Source organism: Pteropus alecto, unplaced genomic scaffold (assembly GCF_000325575.1).
Source record: "Pteropus alecto unplaced genomic scaffold, ASM32557v1 scaffold57, whole genome shotgun sequence".
In the NCBI taxonomy this organism is placed as follows: domain Eukaryota; kingdom Metazoa; phylum Chordata; class Mammalia; order Chiroptera; family Pteropodidae; genus Pteropus; species Pteropus alecto.
Genome location: NW_006442508.1, coordinates 837,565 through 857,682, shown reverse-complemented (window position 1 = coordinate 857,682; position 20,118 = coordinate 837,565). Strand labels below are relative to the sequence as shown.

Here is a 20,118-nt window from a genome sequence, read left to right as displayed (position 1 = left end):
ATAGAATGGAGAGTGGGGGAGGTGCCCACTCATTACAGTCCCCTCCCACTCCACTTTCCACAAGGCCTTGAGAGCTTCTCAAGAGTTGTCTAGGCAGGCTCTTGTTTATGCAACTCTTTGTTTCCTCAAATATGGCAGTGTGCAAAGTACAGATCTTTTGTATAACCCCACCTCCTACCCACCCACCTGGCACATCTCTTAAATTTGTGGTTTATCCCTTTTAATAATATAGGTTCTTGTGACTATATGTTGGTATTTTGTTATTGTTGTTTCTTGGCCCTGAAATAAGTTGGTCTTAGTGTATACATTCTTTTGAATTAAAGAATGATTAAAAAGTACCAGAGAAAACTAGAAATGGAGAGGACCGCAGAGTTCATGCAAAATGTATGTGGCAACGAAGTTAAGGACTGAGGGTGTTGGTTGCCTAAAACCTAGATTTTTAAAAATAACATTTTAATATGCTACCTGATGCTTAACACTCACACTGTGTATTTGTGTTTTCGCTGCTTATGACTGAATGCCATGCCATAAGAAAGAGTTTTTCCCCATAATACTGACATGGTGTTATGGCACTATACTTTTGCCAATGCTCTGGCTGAAAATTTTGGTCCTCCTAGACACTGCCATCCTACATGCTGTCCATTAACCAGCTCTGTCAATGCTGCCTTTAAAATACAACTCAAAGTCAACTTCTCACCACCAACTTCTCAACTTCGTTACCATTCTCATATAAGCCACCATCACCCCATCCCCTCGATGACCAAAACAACTTCCCAAACTATCCTTCTGCTTGCTTTTTTCATACCTTTGATTTCTTCTCCATACCAAATTTTTAAAAAAGAAAATTAGGTCACATCACTTCTCTGCTCAGAATCCTCCAATGAGCCCAGTAGAACCCAAAGTCCTTAGAATAAGGTCCTCATCAGAACCCTGCATGCTTTGCTCACTATACTGACACATCTCCCCTTTCTGGCTATTCTTCAGATAGCCCAAGCTCGTTCCCCTGCCGGTGTCTCTCCTTCCTTCTTCTGGATTGCTTTTTTCTCTGGGTCTCCAAACTCCTTGTTCTTGACTTCATCAGATCTCTGTTCCAGAAAGAAGAGACTTCCCTGACCACCCCAACCAAAACAGCCCCCTTTTTTTCTCCTAACCTTGCTTTATTCTTCCTCATAGCATTTATCACTGTTCCCCACCCCCTACTGTTTATTATGTTTCCCCAGCATGATGGGAAGGACCTTGTCTTTCTTGGTCACCACTTTATCTCCTGGGTCTAGAACAAACCCATGCACAGTAGATGATCGGTAACCATTTATTGAATGAATGAGAACTCATATGACCAATTCAAAATCAAGTGTCTTTAGACAACAGTGTAGTGGTTACCAGAGGGAAGGGGGTACAGAGAGGTTGAAGAGGGTAAAAGGGGTCAAATATATGGTGACAGAAGGAAACTAAACTTTGAGTGGTGAGCTTACAATGCAATATACAGTTGATGTGTTACAGAATTGTACATTTGAAACTTACATAATCTTATTAACCAATGTCACCCCAACAAATTTAATAAAAGAGAAATAAAAATTGAGGATCTTGCAAAGTTACCATTTGCTCACAGTAAATTAGGTTTATTATGTCTAAATTATTTGCTTTAGTACTATTTTATGGTTTTTTTTTTTGAACACGCACTCATTGCTAATTTTAGAACCCATCTAAACTAATTGGCCTTGCAATTGATCTTTTAAAGATATCCTCATGTTTCTAATTAATGACTTAGTGAGTATTTGCAGATCCACAGTAGCCAAAGTTTTAATGTGTTACATTCTTTTTGGCATGGTTTCTATTATTTCCATGTTTTAAAAAATTTTCTTTAGAAATATCTACTTTTATGTTCTCAAAAAGTAAGATCTCCTTTTAGAAAGTGGTCGAAAAGATAATTAAGCTTAAACAAGAACTGAACCCAAAAGTCTTAAGAAAAAAGTATTCACAGTCTTTTAAAGACAACATAACTTATTTTGTACTTTGCCAGCTATTCAGGCCTCTAACACAATTTAATTTCCTGGTTGATTAAGGTATTATGTTTATAAAATATATTATGGTTAAGTTTAATGCCAATATCGATAATACACAATTCTTGAAATAAAAAAAATTCTTCAAGAAAAAAGTTGGGTTTTTTTAATCAAAGTAAACAGATACAGAATGGTGCATATTTTAACATCGTGGGGTTTGAGATTGCACCTGTTTGTAACCTAATATAACTGTAAACCAGAGTGCAGGTTACTGACATCTCTCTCTGGAAGCTTTCCACATGGGCTCTGGTCAGCTTGACAATGCTCTTTGCCTACTGTAGCTCTTCCTGCCTACATAGCACCTGGTGCTTTGTTTCGCCTTGCATTTGATATGTTCTTATTGTTGGACATTTAACTGTCGCTCCAAAAAGATTATTAGCTCCGAGTTAATAGAGACCGCATCAGGGTCCAGATCTTTGACTACATTTCCCACCACCCCACCCCCCGACCCTCCACTCTCAGTGCTTGACTATACCTCAGCATTGAAAGCACTCAACATCTATTGAAATGGAAAAGCATAACACTCAGTAAACCCAGAACGCTAGAGGATTTCTGTGGCAATTTTAAGGAAATTAATAAAACACCATTTAATTATTAAAGAGCAAAACTCACATAATTCTTGACTAAACCTCATGCTTCCTGAGCTCTCGTTAACCTGGCCACCCATTCTAATTGGGTGTAGAGGGTATCTACTTTTTACATTATGACATTTGACTTTCTCTAACCAAAGTGGAACACAAGGCTTGGACTTTTTACATATTATTATGACTTTGTAATAGGTATCTCCTCTCCATCCACATTCAGTATTTATTTGGAACTTCTTTTTTAAAAATAAAAAGTCTGTTAAAACTACCACAGGATGTGTAAAGACTTGTAATTGCTTAGTTTGTGACATACTACAGTTTGCTATGTTAGAAGGGCAGAAAGGAATCACTGTAAAATCTAACAGGTTTCTAAGAATTAATAAACAATGCTGCCTAGAGGAAGAGTTTAGGGAGAAAATGCAAAGAGAATTGTCTTTAGATTTAAATTAGATTTTGTGGCCTTTTAAAGTTATGGTTTCACCAACAAATTAAAGATTTCCTTATCTGGATCCAAAGACACCATATCCGAAGTTGCCAAGCTTTTCCTGTTAGTACAGAAATGCCTGCCACTGGCAGGGTCAGAGCAGCTAGGTGAAGGTTGGGTAGATAAATAGAGAGTCAGGTGATTAGAAAGAAAGAAAGAAGAGAGGAAGACAATCTACTTACCTAGAGGTGGTAAAGCGTGACCTCTGTGAGCCAGCATCCCTGGGTTCAAATCCTTACTACACTATTTGTGAATTTGTTTGTCTTGGACATGTTACTTTATTTTTTGTGCCTTACTTTTCTCATCTGTAAAATTGGGACAATACTAATACCTACCTCAAAATGTATTAATGAGGATTGCATGTGTTAATAAAAGAGAAGAACTTAGAAACTGTGTCTTGTATCTGACAAGGGCTATAGAGGTTAGCTAATGTTTTATTACAGATTGAGGTGATTTTAAGTGAAAGTTAGACAGGAAACTTAGGTGAAAGTTCAGACTTATTCCTCTTCATTGGCTGCCTTACCAAATATACTCTTTCAATGTATGTAATAAACACGGATGCTTGAAGTTTGTGTGTTCTTCATGACTGCCCATTTCACAGGAAAGTAGAGAACATGAGAATGACATTTCTTTTGTGACATTTAAATTTTAAAATAGTATTTCTTGTTTGAGTAAAGCATAGGAGGAAAGGAGTTGGTTAGAGATGGGGTTGGGTTGTACTTCTAATTTATTGGGTAATTCTGTCATTCATTTTGTCTGAGAAGTTACAGACAGCCTCTACAGTAAGCATAATGACATATAATATGACAAAGTTTTTGGATTAACTCATCCAGTAGCGGATTCTGGAACCCTAGACTCTGAAGAAAAGTTAGTCGTCCTGATCCACTACCACCTCTATCTTCTTTCTCTCTCTGAGTTGGTGTTCCCTGTCAAGGTGAACATTTCTAAGGGTCAGGAACTCATTCATATTTGCAATCAGGGTGGGCCTAAAGACTATGATTAAAAGGTGGTGAAGGTGGTGGGAATGAGCTAGAGTGAGGGCCTGGAGATCCCAGAGCATCCCTGGCCAATTTAAACCCTAAAGTTCCTGCTAACCTGAAAAAGTAATGCAAAGTTAGTTTTACTGCAAAACAATACTCCAAAAGCATTATATTTTCTCTTTGATTTCTTTCCACAATATCATGTACCTGACTACTACTACTGTATTTAAGATGTCTGCTGCCTTGCCTATGTCCAAATTAAATAAGTACTAATATATAAACAAGAGGTAGTTGACATACACTTTGAATGAGTTTAATACATGCTTAAATTAAAAGCATATCCCACTAGAAACTGAATGGATTCACAAGCTTTATTTTTATAAGTAATAAATAAGTATATTTTCCCTTGTAAGTCAAACAGCATGCAGACACCCCCAACATACACACACGCGCGCGCACACACACACACACACACACACACACGTATTCCTCTTTTCCTTCCCTGCTGTTTTTCCTCCTCAGTTCTTTAACAGTTTAACATACTGTATATTTTACTGATTTATTCATTTAATGTCTTCTCTCTGGTGAATCTGTAGGGTTCCCGAAGACAGGGATTTTTGTCTGTTTTGCTCACTGCTGTAGCCATAGTACCTAGAATAGTGTTTGACACTTAGAAGGTATCTAATAATATTAAGTTAATGAAATACACTAATGTTACACTTTATACTAATTTTACTCTTTAAAGCGATTGTACCAACTGAGAGGATACCATTTTAAATTTTAAAATGAAAGCCCCCAGATCCTTTCCTAATGTTCAGGTAGGAAAAGCTCTTCATCCCAGATATGGCAATGTCCATTATTTAATTCTTCCTGTTGATAGTAATAATGGGATATTTAACAGATTTACCAAGAGAGAATACTATGGTGGTTTTAATCATACATTTTTGTGGATACTGCTCCATAAAAACAAAGACTTTCTGGTGTGAAATGGTGATGGAAGAGGGCAGGTAGAGGGGCGTTTACAATGCATACAGCCGAGCCAAGCCCTTGTGTATGTTGGGTGTGTGTAAACCAAAAGCTGTCTTGGAAGCATTAATCCTTGTTATAATATCGCCATTGTACTGGTGAGTTTTGTGTGTCACATATATTCTTTAGGAGGACTGTCCTATATATATGCACGCATGCCCTCATTTCTTTGAGCTCACTTTTCCAGTATGGCCAACTATTATTGCTGAAACCCACCGTACAGTTACATGGCTTCAGTACAAATAGTCAATACCTTTATAGCTCAGTGTATATGTGTGTACAATTTCTTCTCCTTATATTTTAGTCATGCATTAATAAAATAGACAATTTTAGCAAAGGTTTTAAAGTTCTAAATAATGTAAAATCTACTTCTGGCAAAGTATATACTACTATTATATAGAAAGCAAACACACATTCCCTTAATCTTTCCATCGGCTATATCTTAGCCTTTAGATAAGTTAAAATACAAATACAAATACTACTACTACTACTACTACTACTACTACTACTACTACTAATAATAATAATAATAATGTTCTTTTAGTAGGATGTAAAGGTGACCTTACTAGATATTATTTATATTCAAAATAGACCACATAACAATTTTCTGCTTTCATATTTTGTCTTTACCATTTCCCCCTCTCCCAGACCTGCCTGAGTCTTGTTTCTTGTTCTTTTTTATTTTTCAAATCTACCTTAGAGCTTATCTGGTCTCAAGTTTCTATTTTGAGTCTGTATTTCTTTTTTCTCTGCAGTCTTAGACCCCAGATTTTCTGTTATCGCTCTAAAACAAAGGTAATTTGTTAAGACAAATGCTCACTTCTCTGGGGATAACTTAAGCTTGTTGTAAGTCAGATTTATCAGAAGTTAGCACAGCAAATGTAGCACAATACAACACATCTACAGTGATGCCATTGATGTAGTTTTATACATTTCCTCCTTCGAGTGCTATGCAGTAGGAGGCAGTGTCAATGGCAGTAGGAGAAAGGGTGACTTTCACTTTTGCTGTATACTTTTCTTGAATTCGTTATAACTAGTACGCATTTTTTTTTTTTTGCAAAGACCATATAGATATCTGTGTGCTTGTGTGCATATATTATTAAAATTAACTTTATTCAAAGCAAAGGCAGGAAAAATTACTTATTTTTGTTTAGGGTAGGTTGTTATTGTAATTATTCTTTTCAGGTATTCAGTGAAAAACTACCCTGTCTTTGATACCTTACTCTTAAAATTTATCATCTTGAGATGGTTTGTTTCCTAAGTTTTTACATTCTTGATAATGTTTGGTATAAGAATGCATGCATATACACATGCATACAAACACCCACTCACTCACCAAACCCCCAGACCAAAAATACTCCCTATCTAATGCATAAAGCATGACACACACCCAGAATTTATAAAAATTCTCATACAGTATACTCGATTATTTTTTAAAAAAGCAGATTTTTCTGGGTCCCATTTGTAGCCAAGAGGAATTTAATCTAAAATTGGTAGTTTTTTGGAAACACTGCTTTAGTGTCATTGAAGGATTGCTTCAATTTTCCTTCACTCAAACCTAGCAATTTCATTTTATATGATATTAAATCTTAGACTTGGTCTTGATTTTGACTCTTTACTAACCTGCTGATTTTCTAGTCACTATTGATAGCTTTAGATTATATTAAGAGCAATAGAACTGTCTCTCAAAAAAATGTTAGGTTAGAAGAATAGATTTAAAACTTTCTCGTTTAATCTGACCTTTTTACTTCAAATTGCTACAGTTTAATGAATTTAATAAGGTTAACAATTACAGAATCTCCCCCCCACCCCCCAAAAAAAACCGACAACTGGAGACTACAACTTTGTTTTAGGAAGAGTTACAAATTTGTTTCTCTCTTTATATGCCATGGAGATCGTTTTAATCCTGGCTCAGGAGGTCTCCGGGCCTGGATGTCACACTGCTTTCAGAAGTTCTCCTGGAGTCCTTCTTCTGCTCCCCTTTTCCCTGATCTATCAACTGCCTGAACTGACAAACTCAACCTCTAGATGAGGTTTCATCTCCTAAGTGCTTGAAAAGGAGTATATTTACTCTGCGTAAGTGCCTTGGGTCCTCCTGATCCGTTGTTATGTACAGATTGTTTTTATTATCAATGAATCATGTTTTACCACTCCCTTCTTTTCCTTTTCCCTTCTATTTTTCTCCATTTCTTATCAGTAATCCATGTCCAGCTCCAGACTGATAAAGAAAAATAAAATGAGGGTTTAGTCATATGTAATTTTTGCCTGTATCTTTTATCTGCCAGGCTATCATAAACATGATTGTTGGTAGTGATTAAGAGAAAAGATATAAAGGGTACTCAATCCACATCATTTATCCCAGAAATAATAAGAAAAAACGCAATGTTTGCTCAAAATATAACATTTCTAAGAAATCATAGTAACGTTTTTTGAGTACTTTCTACATGCCAAGAAATTTTCTAAGCACTTTACATTTAATCATTCATTTAATCCCTACAGCAATATAGTTGAAGTAGTAAGAATTACTGTTTTTCTTGTCTGCATCAAGCAGTACAAAGTAGTGGATACTTATTTTAGGAAGGGGGATTTGGAAAATCATTTGTTTCCTTTTAGTCAATATTGGCATTTGAATAAAATACTTTAGTTAAATTTCCTTCTCTTCGAAATGCCAGAGCTTCTGTTTTCTTGGGCCTTCCCCAAATCCATTTGTTACAGTGGGTTTTCCGTGAAGCTTTCAGACTGCTGTTGAGCGTTTTGTATCTGGCAATTTTAACACCTCCCTTCTTTCTGTACCACCCACTCAAAGCTCATTCCAGTTGCCCTTAGCAAATGACTCCCAAGGCATTTAAGTGGCCAAAGCTCATTGACCAATGAGGAGACTTGTGACCTGTATAACAGAGTTACGCAGTTCCTGGGATCAGGAGAAAAGGTTGCTTAAGCAAAGCTTTTGTGATTGTTAGCCTGTTGCACCCAGATTTCAAGACTGGAAAGGTAGGGAACACCTTATTTGTTTTAATTGTATGATAGGAGGAGATGGTTGTGTTTGGTTAAAGTAATTTAGATCAGGTCGAATAAACAAATGATCTGTTTTGTTTGTTATAATTGAAGGCAAAAAAATGTTGTTTGCAAGAATTTCAAATACTGCACAGTTTACCTCACCAGCAGCAAAACCAAAATTCTTAAGTTATGAACATTTCTTTAAAATCAGTTCATTAGCATCTCTTCACTTTATGCACTTAAAAAAACTAGGTCTTCACAAAGTCATTTTATCATAAAACGCTGCTATTTAAAATAAAATATGGGATAAAAAGCAAGAATTTATCAATGATGTTCACATTCATCTTCCAAAGTCATTTCAGTCTTTAAAGAAGAAATTTGTGATTTTCAAATATGAGATAATGAAAAATAAGAAAAATTTATTGAATTAGTATTATGATAATTACAACATAAAGGTTAGCGGTAATGACATTTTATCTCTGAGAAAAGTTCTGTTATAAGAAGGCTCTTGTATTAATCATTTTTTTCAAACCAGTAGTAATTTATTAAACGAAATTAGTTAAATGTAAGTTATATACTTTAAATACCACAAATTAGTTTTATTTTCATTATAAAGAATAGTTTAATTATATTTCATGAACTATTTGAGATTTATCCTAACATTGACTCAAAGAAACCAGAGAAGTAGGATCTTTGCTTCTTTCTACCTGGAAATGGAGCAATTTGAATAGCATTTGAAGCTTATCCTCAAAAGAAAAACCTTTCTCATTGTGAAGAAAATATAATAACTCAATGTTGTGACAAAATGTATATATAAGAAACGTATATTGTTGTACTTATTCATTGGCCGACATCTAATGTTTAGCACTAGGAGGTAAATTGGGGTCTCAAGAAAAGTAGAACTGGTTTCCCATGATTGCTTTTTCCCAGAGATGGCTTAAAATGAGTTTGTATTTTATAACAGAAATTAGATAATATATTTTTATTTACAAATATTACATGAGCAATGGTACCTACCATTTGTTAACAATTTTAAAGTATTTAGTTAAAATTATTTTTGTCTAATTCGTAAAGAGAATTTTTTTAGCGTACATATCACTAAGTGTAAATGACCAATAATTTATCTCAGATTCCTCCTCGTATTATTTTTCTTTACTATTTAAAAGATTTCCATCCTGAAACCTAATTTTATTAGATTTGTTCAAAATGCCATTTTATAAGAAGTCACTCTTAAGTCTCCCTCATAGTCTCTTACAGTGGTTGACTCCTTGGGGAGGTGGATGTGGTTGACCAACAGTCACTGAGTTAACTATTCACAGCAGAGAATACTTGCTAGCCATCTTCTCCAGTACAAGTAAATGCTGTTTCTCAATTCCAAGCCTGAGGTTCAAAGGTTTAGATTAACTTCACAGATCAGAGGTCAGGCACGAATTGCTGCAATTTGTAGTTCAATTCTGCCGATATGACAGAATTTCACAACCTTGATGATTGCTTTTTTCCACTTCTGCACATAGGCCTGGCTGGGCAGTTAACAGCGTAATTTGTACAAGTCAGCCCTTGGCACCTGAGTTTAATGAGTAACTAACTGATGCCTTAGGTTTCACTGGTACAAGGTGCATATTATAAAAAGGGTCAAATGTTAATGCACAAAGACGGAGGGGGTGGGGAGTGATATCTCAATAACCACCACCTATGAATCATTTGTAAAGAATTAGTAATTCGTGTTTATTTTTAAAATCCTATTTCTATGGCATAAATGTTAGTATGTTAGTTTTTTAGTTTTTTTTTTTTTTTTTTGCTACTAAAAGAGGTAGATAATTTTTTTTAATGTTAGCAAGAACAAACTGTCTGATTAGAGATTATTGACTGAGTGGTAGAAAGTGAAATTGCAGGCTCTGCTTACTCCTTTCACGGGGTCTCCTATTTCTCAAAAACTTTCCAAGATGTGATAACTTTTCAAGAAGCTAGGAAACCAATTGGATAACCAGGGATTTCTGAGCCCAGGATATTTATGAATCTCCGACATTCTCTACTCTTCAACCAAAAAGCTAACCTCCTATATATCTAACCCAGGTTGAGAATATCTTTTACTGTTTAAAGCTGAATATTAGGACTCTTGAAAAAATTCTTAGATGGTGGGCCTTGACAATTCATGGGTTTGCCACTCACAGTTTGACTCTTCCTTATAAATGACTCTGAAGCTTCTATATAAATACGTATAATTTGTCGTTTTTGTTATGGCACAACTTTTAATTTTCTACTCTTCCAAATAAGGGTGCAAATACAATCAAATTCTTCCATGAAGCAGAATAATTAAGAGCACAAATTCTCAGACCTCCTGGATTTAAATCTCAGCTTCATCACTTCAACTTTAGCCAATGGGCAGCCTCCTTGTGCCTTAGTTCCTATGTCTCCAGAATGAGACTAACCATAGAATTTGCTTCATGGGGTTATGGTAATAACTAAATAAAGACAATGTATAAGAAATGCTTAGCACAGTGCCTGGTGTATAATAAGCACTCGATGAATGTCAACTATAATTAACATCATTAATATTAAGTTATGTAGCTTGTGAATAAGCCTGACCTACCCCATACATATCCCAACTTGGGTTAGACTTGGTCTTTGCTCTGTTCATTTCATGAGGGACGCAAGATATGGCATAGTTGGATAAGGCGATTTGGGAAACTTTTAGGATGCATTCCTTTTGAATGTTATGGGGAAGTGTATTTTAAAATTCGTGTTTCAGGTCTAGCATGCTTTTAGATACTGTCTCTCTCTCTCTCTCTCTCTCTCTCTCTCTGCTCCTATCAGACTAGCTGTCATGTGCAAAAGCTGTAAAAAGATAAATCCAAATCATCTGGTTGCCTTTGAGAGTTGTTTTCATTCTGCCCTTGGTGAGAAAAATTTGAGTTAAAAAAATCATAAATGATACAACATCAGTGGGCTAAACAGCATGTTTAAGGGGGAAAGTGACACAAAAGGAGATAAAGTCTTCCTTATAGGACTTTCTATGAATATTGACTTCATTCTAGGGCAGTGGGAAGATTGTTTAGAGGCTTTAGCAGGAGGGTGATACGATCAAATTGTGTTTTTAAACACAATTTGACAAATTGTGTCATTTTGCCTGCCATGAGAGCTAGATTGATTGCAGTGGGCAAGAGTAGATGGGATGAAGTCAGTTGGGAGGCTCTTGCAGGCATCCAGGCAGGAACTGGTGGTTGGCAGTTTACAAGATGCTTTCAAATGTGGTATCTTATTTTATCCTTATAACAACTCTTACATGAGGTGTTAATACCAGCTTTAGTTAAGTGGCATGCCCATGGTTATATGGTGCTGCTGGCAATGAGGACTAGAATGCTGTTACCTGACTCTTGCCCTGTGGTGTCTTGGTAGCTTTAGGCCCTGGGTGTGGGCAGTTGGTTTCTCTTAAGAAAAGATTTGCTTTTAAGAAATAGAATTCTTATTTCTTAATGGTCAAGGGTGGGGGTGAGAAAGTTACTTTAAGACTAGGTTTATGACTGACAGTTGAAAGAAGCAAGCAGAGCATGACATGGAACTTGATGTTAGACTGGATCATCATTTTGGAAAAAATACATTTTTTAATTTCATGTATTTATTTGTACCCTACCTCATTCCAAACATGGGTTTGAAACAGTTTTCAAAACTATATATGGTATGACAAGAAGTCAGGGTAGAAAATCAGTGTAGGCAAGTTAAGATGATGCCACAGGCATCCTAAGTCCAACAAATGTTTGCCCTCAGATCCCACCATTTGTCATAAGCAACTCCTAAGATCATGCCTGAAAAACATAAAAACAAACCAAGTGTTCTGCTTAGAATAGCTTTTCCTTCTACTGGAATCTAGGAAAAGTTCCCCATTTAGTCTTCATAAAGACTCCATGATGTAGTGAGCAACATACATAGCTGTTTCACAGAATGAGTGGGTGAGAGAATTGGAGTGAATAAATTTCCAGTAATGCCTGGAAACCATTTACTTTCTCTAGGAATTTCTCCGCACATCTTACTAGTATACCTAGTTATGTGACCTTCAGAAAGGCAGTTTTCTCCACAGTAAAACCAAGGATTTGGACTAGAGCTGGACTTCTCAAATTGGGTGCCCTCGGGTACCTAATATTGTGTCAGGAGGAATGTGAAGCCACAGGACAAAAGTTGCATGGGTTTTGCTGAAAGATTTTTATGACAAAACAATATTAATAAAATTTCAAATTTTTATGAAATGTGTTTGGAGTCATTCTGGAGACAAACAATTGAACCTAAGTGTTTCATTTTAGAGAAGTTTTCTGTTACTTAAATAGCTGTGAGAGACATATCAATAATTCTTTCTTCCATGAAGATGTAATAAAATTATATGAAACTTTTAATTTCATTTACATATTAATAATTGGCTTTCAATTCATTGAGTTTACATTTCTATTACCATGATATTTTTAAAGGGGGAAATTTTGCTATTATGCAAAGACGAAACTCACAATTCTGCACAAATAATGCATGATAGGAATGGTGCTTTATAAATATTTCCTCTGTTCTCCATATAATTCTGCAAGGAACTATCTCTACTTTATGGATATAGAAACTGAGGCTCAGAAAAGTTGAAATAATTTGTATGGATTCATTTAGCTAGTAAATGAATAATAGTGTAGGAGTCTAAATTTTATTCTATTGCCTTGACAGGGTAGAATTAATTTCAGGACACACCTTGTAATTTGAACAATTATTTTTATTTATCAAACACTGTGATATGGATCATTAAGTGTTATCTGAGATGCAGCATGTAAGAAATCATCCTCACAGACTTGGGTGTGGATTACATACTTTGAGAATAAATTGTTTAACAGCTGGTACTCTGATTTATTTGAGGGTGGGACACTTTTTTTTTCCAGTAAATCATCGATAATAAGGATTAAACTCAGCTCATGGTTTAGTTTTATTGCATTGTTCTCATCAGGTTATGGACCCCATCGAATGCTTTGTCAGCCATTGCAATACAAAGATAGTTACGGCAGAATAATTTTGGAGCTGGCTTTTTAGGCTATTTTAATCATCAGGTTCTAACCTACTCTCTGTAGTCTTAGATCCTATAAGGCACCCACACAGCCCCAGTGGACGATGGAGCAGAATGGGTGTTGAGCTGGAGGATACCTCTCTACATCAACCCCCACCTCCATATAATTCATATTTTATCAATTTTATTTGTTTCTGCATCTAGGTAAATTTTTGGTGGAAGAAAGGGTGCTACACCTAAAAAAAAAAAAAGAAGAAGAAGAAGAAGAAGAAACAAAACAAAACAAAAATTAAAAACCAGTTTCAAAACTACTGGCAATTTAACTCCAGAGGAGAAAAATCTGGCTCAACTAGGTGAAATGATTGGCCTAAGAATACAGAACAATGCACAGCGGAGCTAGAATTATTCTAGCCCCCAGTTCAGTGTTGTAGCCACTATATTGATTCTTAGATGGTTTGATGAGGGCTCTCAGTAGTTGGGAGAGAATATTCTTAAAATTGGGCAGATTCTATATCCAGATGTAAAATAAAGGTGAGAGTTTTCTGCTTAGGATATATTTTAATGTCTCATCTAAAATACCCTTAACTTGAACTTAAGCCCACCAAATTTAAGTATTTTTTATGTCATGACTTTAAATATTATCCTAGGACCCCAAATCCTATTTTTGTAGGACTCACCATTGCAAAGAACATCCTCAGGAGATTCTTAACTACATATTTAGGGCAGAATATCAAGTCACTTTGATAACAACTCTAATCAGTTGGTAGTGGATGGTGGTTCTTGTTTCATTGGTTTCTGAGACCCTCTCTGGGTTAAGCAGGAAAGAGCGTCATGATCTATTTGTAATGTGTAGCATAAGCCCCCAAATGGGGAGAGGCAGCCCATGAGCTAGATATTACCATCCCTGTAAAGGTACCACCTCTTCTTTTTAAGGGTCCATAAGTATAAATTATAGGCTATATCTGTATTCCTTTCTAAACATTGTGGTGTTCATCTTGAAGTTATGGCTTCTCTAAGGAAGGCAGAGAGAAAAAATACAAGAAATTGAAACAATTGGTTATTTTCTTATTGGTGTTTCCTGTTCAAGGATAGAAAGAAGAATAAAGGGTTGCATTTCTTGGTTTGTAAAGAACGTGATAGAGTAATGGTAGTCCTTTTTCTTTTTCTTTTTTTTTAAAGAAAATGGCCCCAAATTAGTAATGCATGTATGAAAATTTTATATTGAAATAGAAAACATTTCTAGCAATACCTTTTTTTACCCCTCAGGATTTGACTCAAAGGACACTCCGAAAATCAAACTGAGAGATCCCAAGTAAGCTGCTTGAATTTTCCTGTGTATTCTTGTTCTACATCCTGTAAAGGAACAGACAAATCAAACTGGTGTTTTTTGGTGAGTACACCAGCTGGTGTCCTCTTTTTAAGGAAAATCATAAATTTTCATTCCTATTACCGAAGATATCTGGTGCTTAGACAATATATACCTGGTGTGTGTTAATATGGCAACACTAATGGTTATGTAAAATAATGTCATTTTGAACTCACAATATAAATTCTTATTTCATTATTTAGTTTACATCTTTGTGGCTCAAAAGAAAAAACTACTGCTACTGTATGCATGTGTGAGCATCTTACGAGTTAAGAAATGAGGAGTAATTGCTTATAATCTTTTACAAAAAAAAAAAACGGGTCATGGATACTTCAGTCAACACTGTCTTTCAAAAGTGTTGGACACAAGGAAGGGTCCTCTGTATAAGCTAGAGAAGATACTTGTATGTTCTTGAGCGATCTTCATACTTTCTCTAATTTGTTTCTTTACCTGTCATATAAGGTAAAAGTAACCGTCATGTCAGACTTTCTAAATTGTGTCAATCCAGTAAATATACTTTAATATATAACATATGTAAATACACTTTGACAACTATATAATCTACAGATAGAAAGTATTATTATTCTGTGGGTGATAATTTTATGTATGCTATGACAGAGATGTGAAGCATAAAAGAAAGGCAGCTTCTATCAGCTTCACCCGGAACCTTGCAGGCCAGCCCTCCCCAGCTGCAGCCACAGCTCTCACACAGCTCCGAAAGGGAGCGGTAGTAGCTCTTTGTTTGTCAAGGAGAGGCTTCTGGTAACACTGATGTCCCCACAACTCTCCACTGCCCTCTCCGAAAAAGTTCCTTCTTTTCACATCCTCTTGGCTGGGTTCTAGATTTAGTCCACTGAATTCAGAGACTCAGAGAGCTAATTGTTTTTTAATTATACCTTTTTTCTTTTTATAAAAGCATATTCATTAAAAGAAATCTGGAAATTAAAGAAAAATATAAAATTACTTATACTCCAACAATTCAAAGAAACCACAATTAACATTATGGCATATTTATTTCTTTTTTTGCTTTTCTAAATACTTCACATATATTGTATATATGTATTCTAAAATATTTAACAAGGTTAACATAGTTGACAACATGAAATAAGTATTACTACTATTATTATGCCATAATTTATTTAGCCATTTCCATAGTGTTAAACGTTGTGTTTGTTATATCTCATATAAATATATACTATTACGTTCATTATGCTATGTTATAAATACCACTGTAGTGAACATATTTGACTATAAATTTTACCTGTGTCTCTGATTATTTTCTTGGGGTGATTTCTATAAACGGATTCATTGGGCCAATGAGAATGAACTATTTTTAATGAACATTGTAAAGGTCTTGATATTGTCAAACTGTCCTCCAGAAATGTACCAAATTATACTTGCCCTCCATCTATCTCACCAATGCCATATGACGGTGTTAATTTCACTGCACACAAGTAAAGGTTGAATTCTAACACTTTAAGTTTTGAAATCATAAATATTTCTATAGAAGCTTAAGAATAAATGCCTGTTCCCTTCCCCTGGCCCATCCAAGCCCTAACCCATATCAAGTCTCTAAAGTAGAAGACAGAATTGTCTGATCGACATTGTGCATCAATATCAATCTCTCTGATCTGTTTATGGGGATCATGAGGCTTGCATTTATTCACTTGATATTTATTATTACCGCTTTTGTTCATTTTTGTACTATGTGCTTCAGGAGAACAAAAGAAGATCTTTTCATGTTTATTAGAAGCTTAATTCAGTTGGTGAGTCCAAAGAAACAACAAACTCAAAAATACTTAACCTTGGATAGGTCGCTTAACTTCTCAAGGCCTATTTCTTTTTTCTTTAAAGTGAGAGGCTCAGTTTGCCTATATCTAAAGAATACCTGAAGTGGTTTTTAGTAGAAAGATATGAGTATACAAGACATTGAAAACATAAATAAAAGTCATTGTGTAGATATCTAAACTGTGAATATGATGTGTTATATAACCTCCATTATCTGCCAATGAAAGCACATCAATTTCTTTAGGAGAGAAAAGTTTCCCTGCATTAAATATTAGGAAGAATTTTCAAGTTAATTATTTTTTTAAATGTAAAAATAATGTAATAGGAAAATTCTTTAAGATGGCCTCTAAGGTTCCTTTTAGTTCTAACACCTATAATTCATAAGCAACAGGTAAAATACCGAAGGCTGAGGACCCCCAAAGCAAAGAAATGGTCAGTGGGCTTCAAGGAGAGAATCATAACTAGAATTTGCAGAATCATAACTAGAATTTTAAGGGTGACCAATTCCACAGATTAGTTCTAATTTTCATTAAATTAAAAAATTTGCATTAGTCGCCTTCAAAAACACAACACATACTAAAAGTCTACACTTTTAGTATCCACTGTTCATGGATTTTTATTGGATTTTCAAACTTTGGAACACACCAAACAGGTTTAAAGGATAAATAAGTTCATGAATATTTATATATCCTCTACCATTACCAACTACATCTGCCAGAAGTGTTAATATTTGTATGACTCAACTACTCAGCTGTACTGAGCAATTTCAGGGAGAGAGCCAAACTTTGGCAAGAAAGCCTGCCACAGACCAACTTATCTTTCTCTCTGAGGTAGATTGTCCCTTGCATATTAACATAGAGTAGATATTTCTAAAATATTTTTGGATTCCTCTCTACTCAGATTTTGTGCCACTTTGTAGTACTGGTTTGTTTTGTACTTTAGAAAATATATATTTACATATATGTTGGGACAACTTCCAAAATCTAAAAGCATGAAAGAATTGTAATAGTTCTTGAAACTGGCTCTAGTTTTGGAAGAACGTGGGTGCTTTTTGACTAGATTTCGCACAGTTAAAATGTCTCATTTGCTAATATAGTGGTCATTTGTCTCTCTTTGCAGTTCGAATCCCAAACATTAAGGAAAAAAGCTACATAATTTGGAACATTATTTTTCTAATCATTTTCGTATTTTTTCCTAAAAACCTGCATTCCTTCCTCCTTTTTATTCCATATATTAACTCTACTGGTTCTCCGTGACTCTCTCACTTTTTTTTTAATTGTGGTAAAATATGCATAACATAAAATTTTTACCATTTTAACCAATTTTAGGTATATAATAGAGAGACATTGCATACATTCATGTTTTTGTGTAAATACACCACCATTCATCTCCAGAACCTTCTCATCTTCCCAAACTGAAACTTTATACCCATTAAACTCGCCATTCCTTCCTCCCCCAGATTCTACTTTCTGTCTCTATGATTTTGACTAGTCTAGGTATCTCATATAAGTGGAATTACATAATATTTGTCTTTTTGTGTCTGGCTTAATTTCACTAGCGTAATGTCTTCATGGTTCATCCATGCTGTACCATGTGCCAGAATTTCCTTCCTTTTCAAGACTGAATAGTATTCCATTTTGTATATAGACCACATTTTGTTTATCCATTCATGCATTGATGAACTTTTGGGTTATTTCTACCTTTTGGCTATGTGAATAATACTGCTATGATTATAGATGTACAAATATGTTTGAATCCCTGCTTTCAATTCTTTTAGGTATATACCCAGTACTGGAATTGGTGGAACATACGATAATTCTATGTTTAAGTTCCCGAGGAACCACCAAACTTTTCCACAGCAGCTGCACCATTTGACATTCCCACCCACCAGCAATGCACACGGGTTCCAATTTCTCCACATCCTTGTCAACACTTGTTACTTTCTTTGTGTGTGTGTGGAGGGGGGAGGGTTAGTTTTAGTTTTTAATAATAGCCATCCTAATAGGTATAAATTGGTATGTCATTGTGGCTTTGATTGCATTTCTTGAATGATAAGTGGTATTGATCATCTTTTTATATGCTTGTTGCCTATTTGCGTATCATCTTTGGAGAAATACCTATTTAGACCTTTGCCCAATATTAAATTGGTTGGTTTGTTTTGTTGCTGCATTGTGGGAGTTCCTTATATATTCTGGATATTAATTTTTAATATTTTAAGGATTAGTTTCTCCCATTCTGTGAGTTACCTTTTCACTCTGCTGATAGTGTCCTTTGGTTCACAAAAGTTCTTCATGTTGATGTAGTCCAATTTACCTATTTTTAATTTTATTGCCTGTGCTTTTGGAGTCATATCCAAGAAATCACTGCCAAATCCAATGTTATGAAGCTTTTCATCTATATATTCTTCTAAGAGTTTTATAGTTTTAACTTTTACATTTAGGTCTGTTTTGGGTCAATTTTTGTATATGGTGTATGGTAAGGGCCAGGATTCTCTTTAAAGAGGTACTTTTCAATCCCACTGTCAGTGAAGATGTATTTCAGCCAGTTAAGGAAGTGGCACACACACACATTGACATCTAATGCTCATCCTCACTTATTTTTCTAATGTAGCTTTGGTTGATTCCCAACAGACAGGTGAGAGCAAACTGAAGCAACTTGGGAACTAACAGCTTGGCTGGCTCAGCTCTGCTGTAACTAGGATACAGCAGTGAGGAGGTGGCTGGGATCAGGAAGCGTTTTGATGTAAACATGCTTGATAAAATCCCAACAAAAGAACACCAGAGATAGATAGCATTTTAGGCTAAAAAGAAAAGTGCATGTGTTATATATGTACATATATTTAGCAGTAGAGAAAAAGAGAGAGGACACTCCACACTGAATGTGGCTGCGAATCGTGGGCTACAGTCAATACTTATTTTTTTATACAAAAATAAATTTCTCATGCTGCTTTATTAGATTAGATTAGCCACAATTATGTTTCTAAGCAGTTTTCCAAATCAGTTATCCCAGCTCTGTTTTATTGTGGACAGAACCTAGATGTGCTTACAATGTAAAATGGTAGGGTCTGCCTAGCCTTCACTTGTAGAATCTTGAGAAGTAAGAAGAAACTACCAGGCTGTGTAAGCTGCCTTGCCTGGTATCGGGACCAAAGGTCTGCACCTGCCTGACTGGCTGCTCTCTAACAGGTTTGGAGATAACAGCCCACACAAATATAACTCATAGGCGCAGGATTCTGCACATGAATTAGATTCTCAACATTAGAACACGATATTGGCAGTTAAGTGTCTAAATTCCAAATAAATTAATGTTAAATCTACTAAGACTGTGGTTTCAGGCCCTATGAGAAACTGACCCAATCCGCCCCCACTTGGTTTTCATGGGAACTGCTGTACGAGCAGTAAACTGTTTTCTGTTGTAGGTCCTCATTTCTCTTTGCTATAAAAGGAGATTAGGAGAAAGAGGAAATAACTAAGCCAATTACATTTTCTTAGGGTAGGTTAAGATAAGCCATGCTTTCTAAAAACAGTTTGCAAGATTGGTATACTATATTTCCCTTGAAGCATTAAAGTTATTTCACACTTTATTAACTCAAAGAATATCCAGTATTTCTCTTTCTCTGTGAGATTAGGAATAAATGACTAGCTCAAATCAAGGATATTTTTACTGGTACGTTAGTTTTTCAACCAAAATACTAGCTCAACTGTACACAATGAAAGCACAGTGTATGTGAGACATGAATGGCAGTTATACTACGACGCTAGTCCCAGGAGTTCAATATACCTAGAAGATATGAGCTTTCTGACGTGT

The 20,118-nt window shown here is 35.4% G+C and overlaps 1 protein-coding gene across 1 annotated transcript in view; it reads left to right on the top strand.

Annotated features, from left to right (window-relative positions):
• RBM47 (RNA binding motif protein 47) overlaps positions 1-20,118 on the top strand; it is an 86,886-nt gene that overhangs the window by 41,134 nt on the left and 25,634 nt on the right. The window contains 1 exon segment of the mRNA XM_025040213.1: positions 14,424-14,469. The gene's annotated coding sequence lies outside the window, so the exon portion shown is untranslated.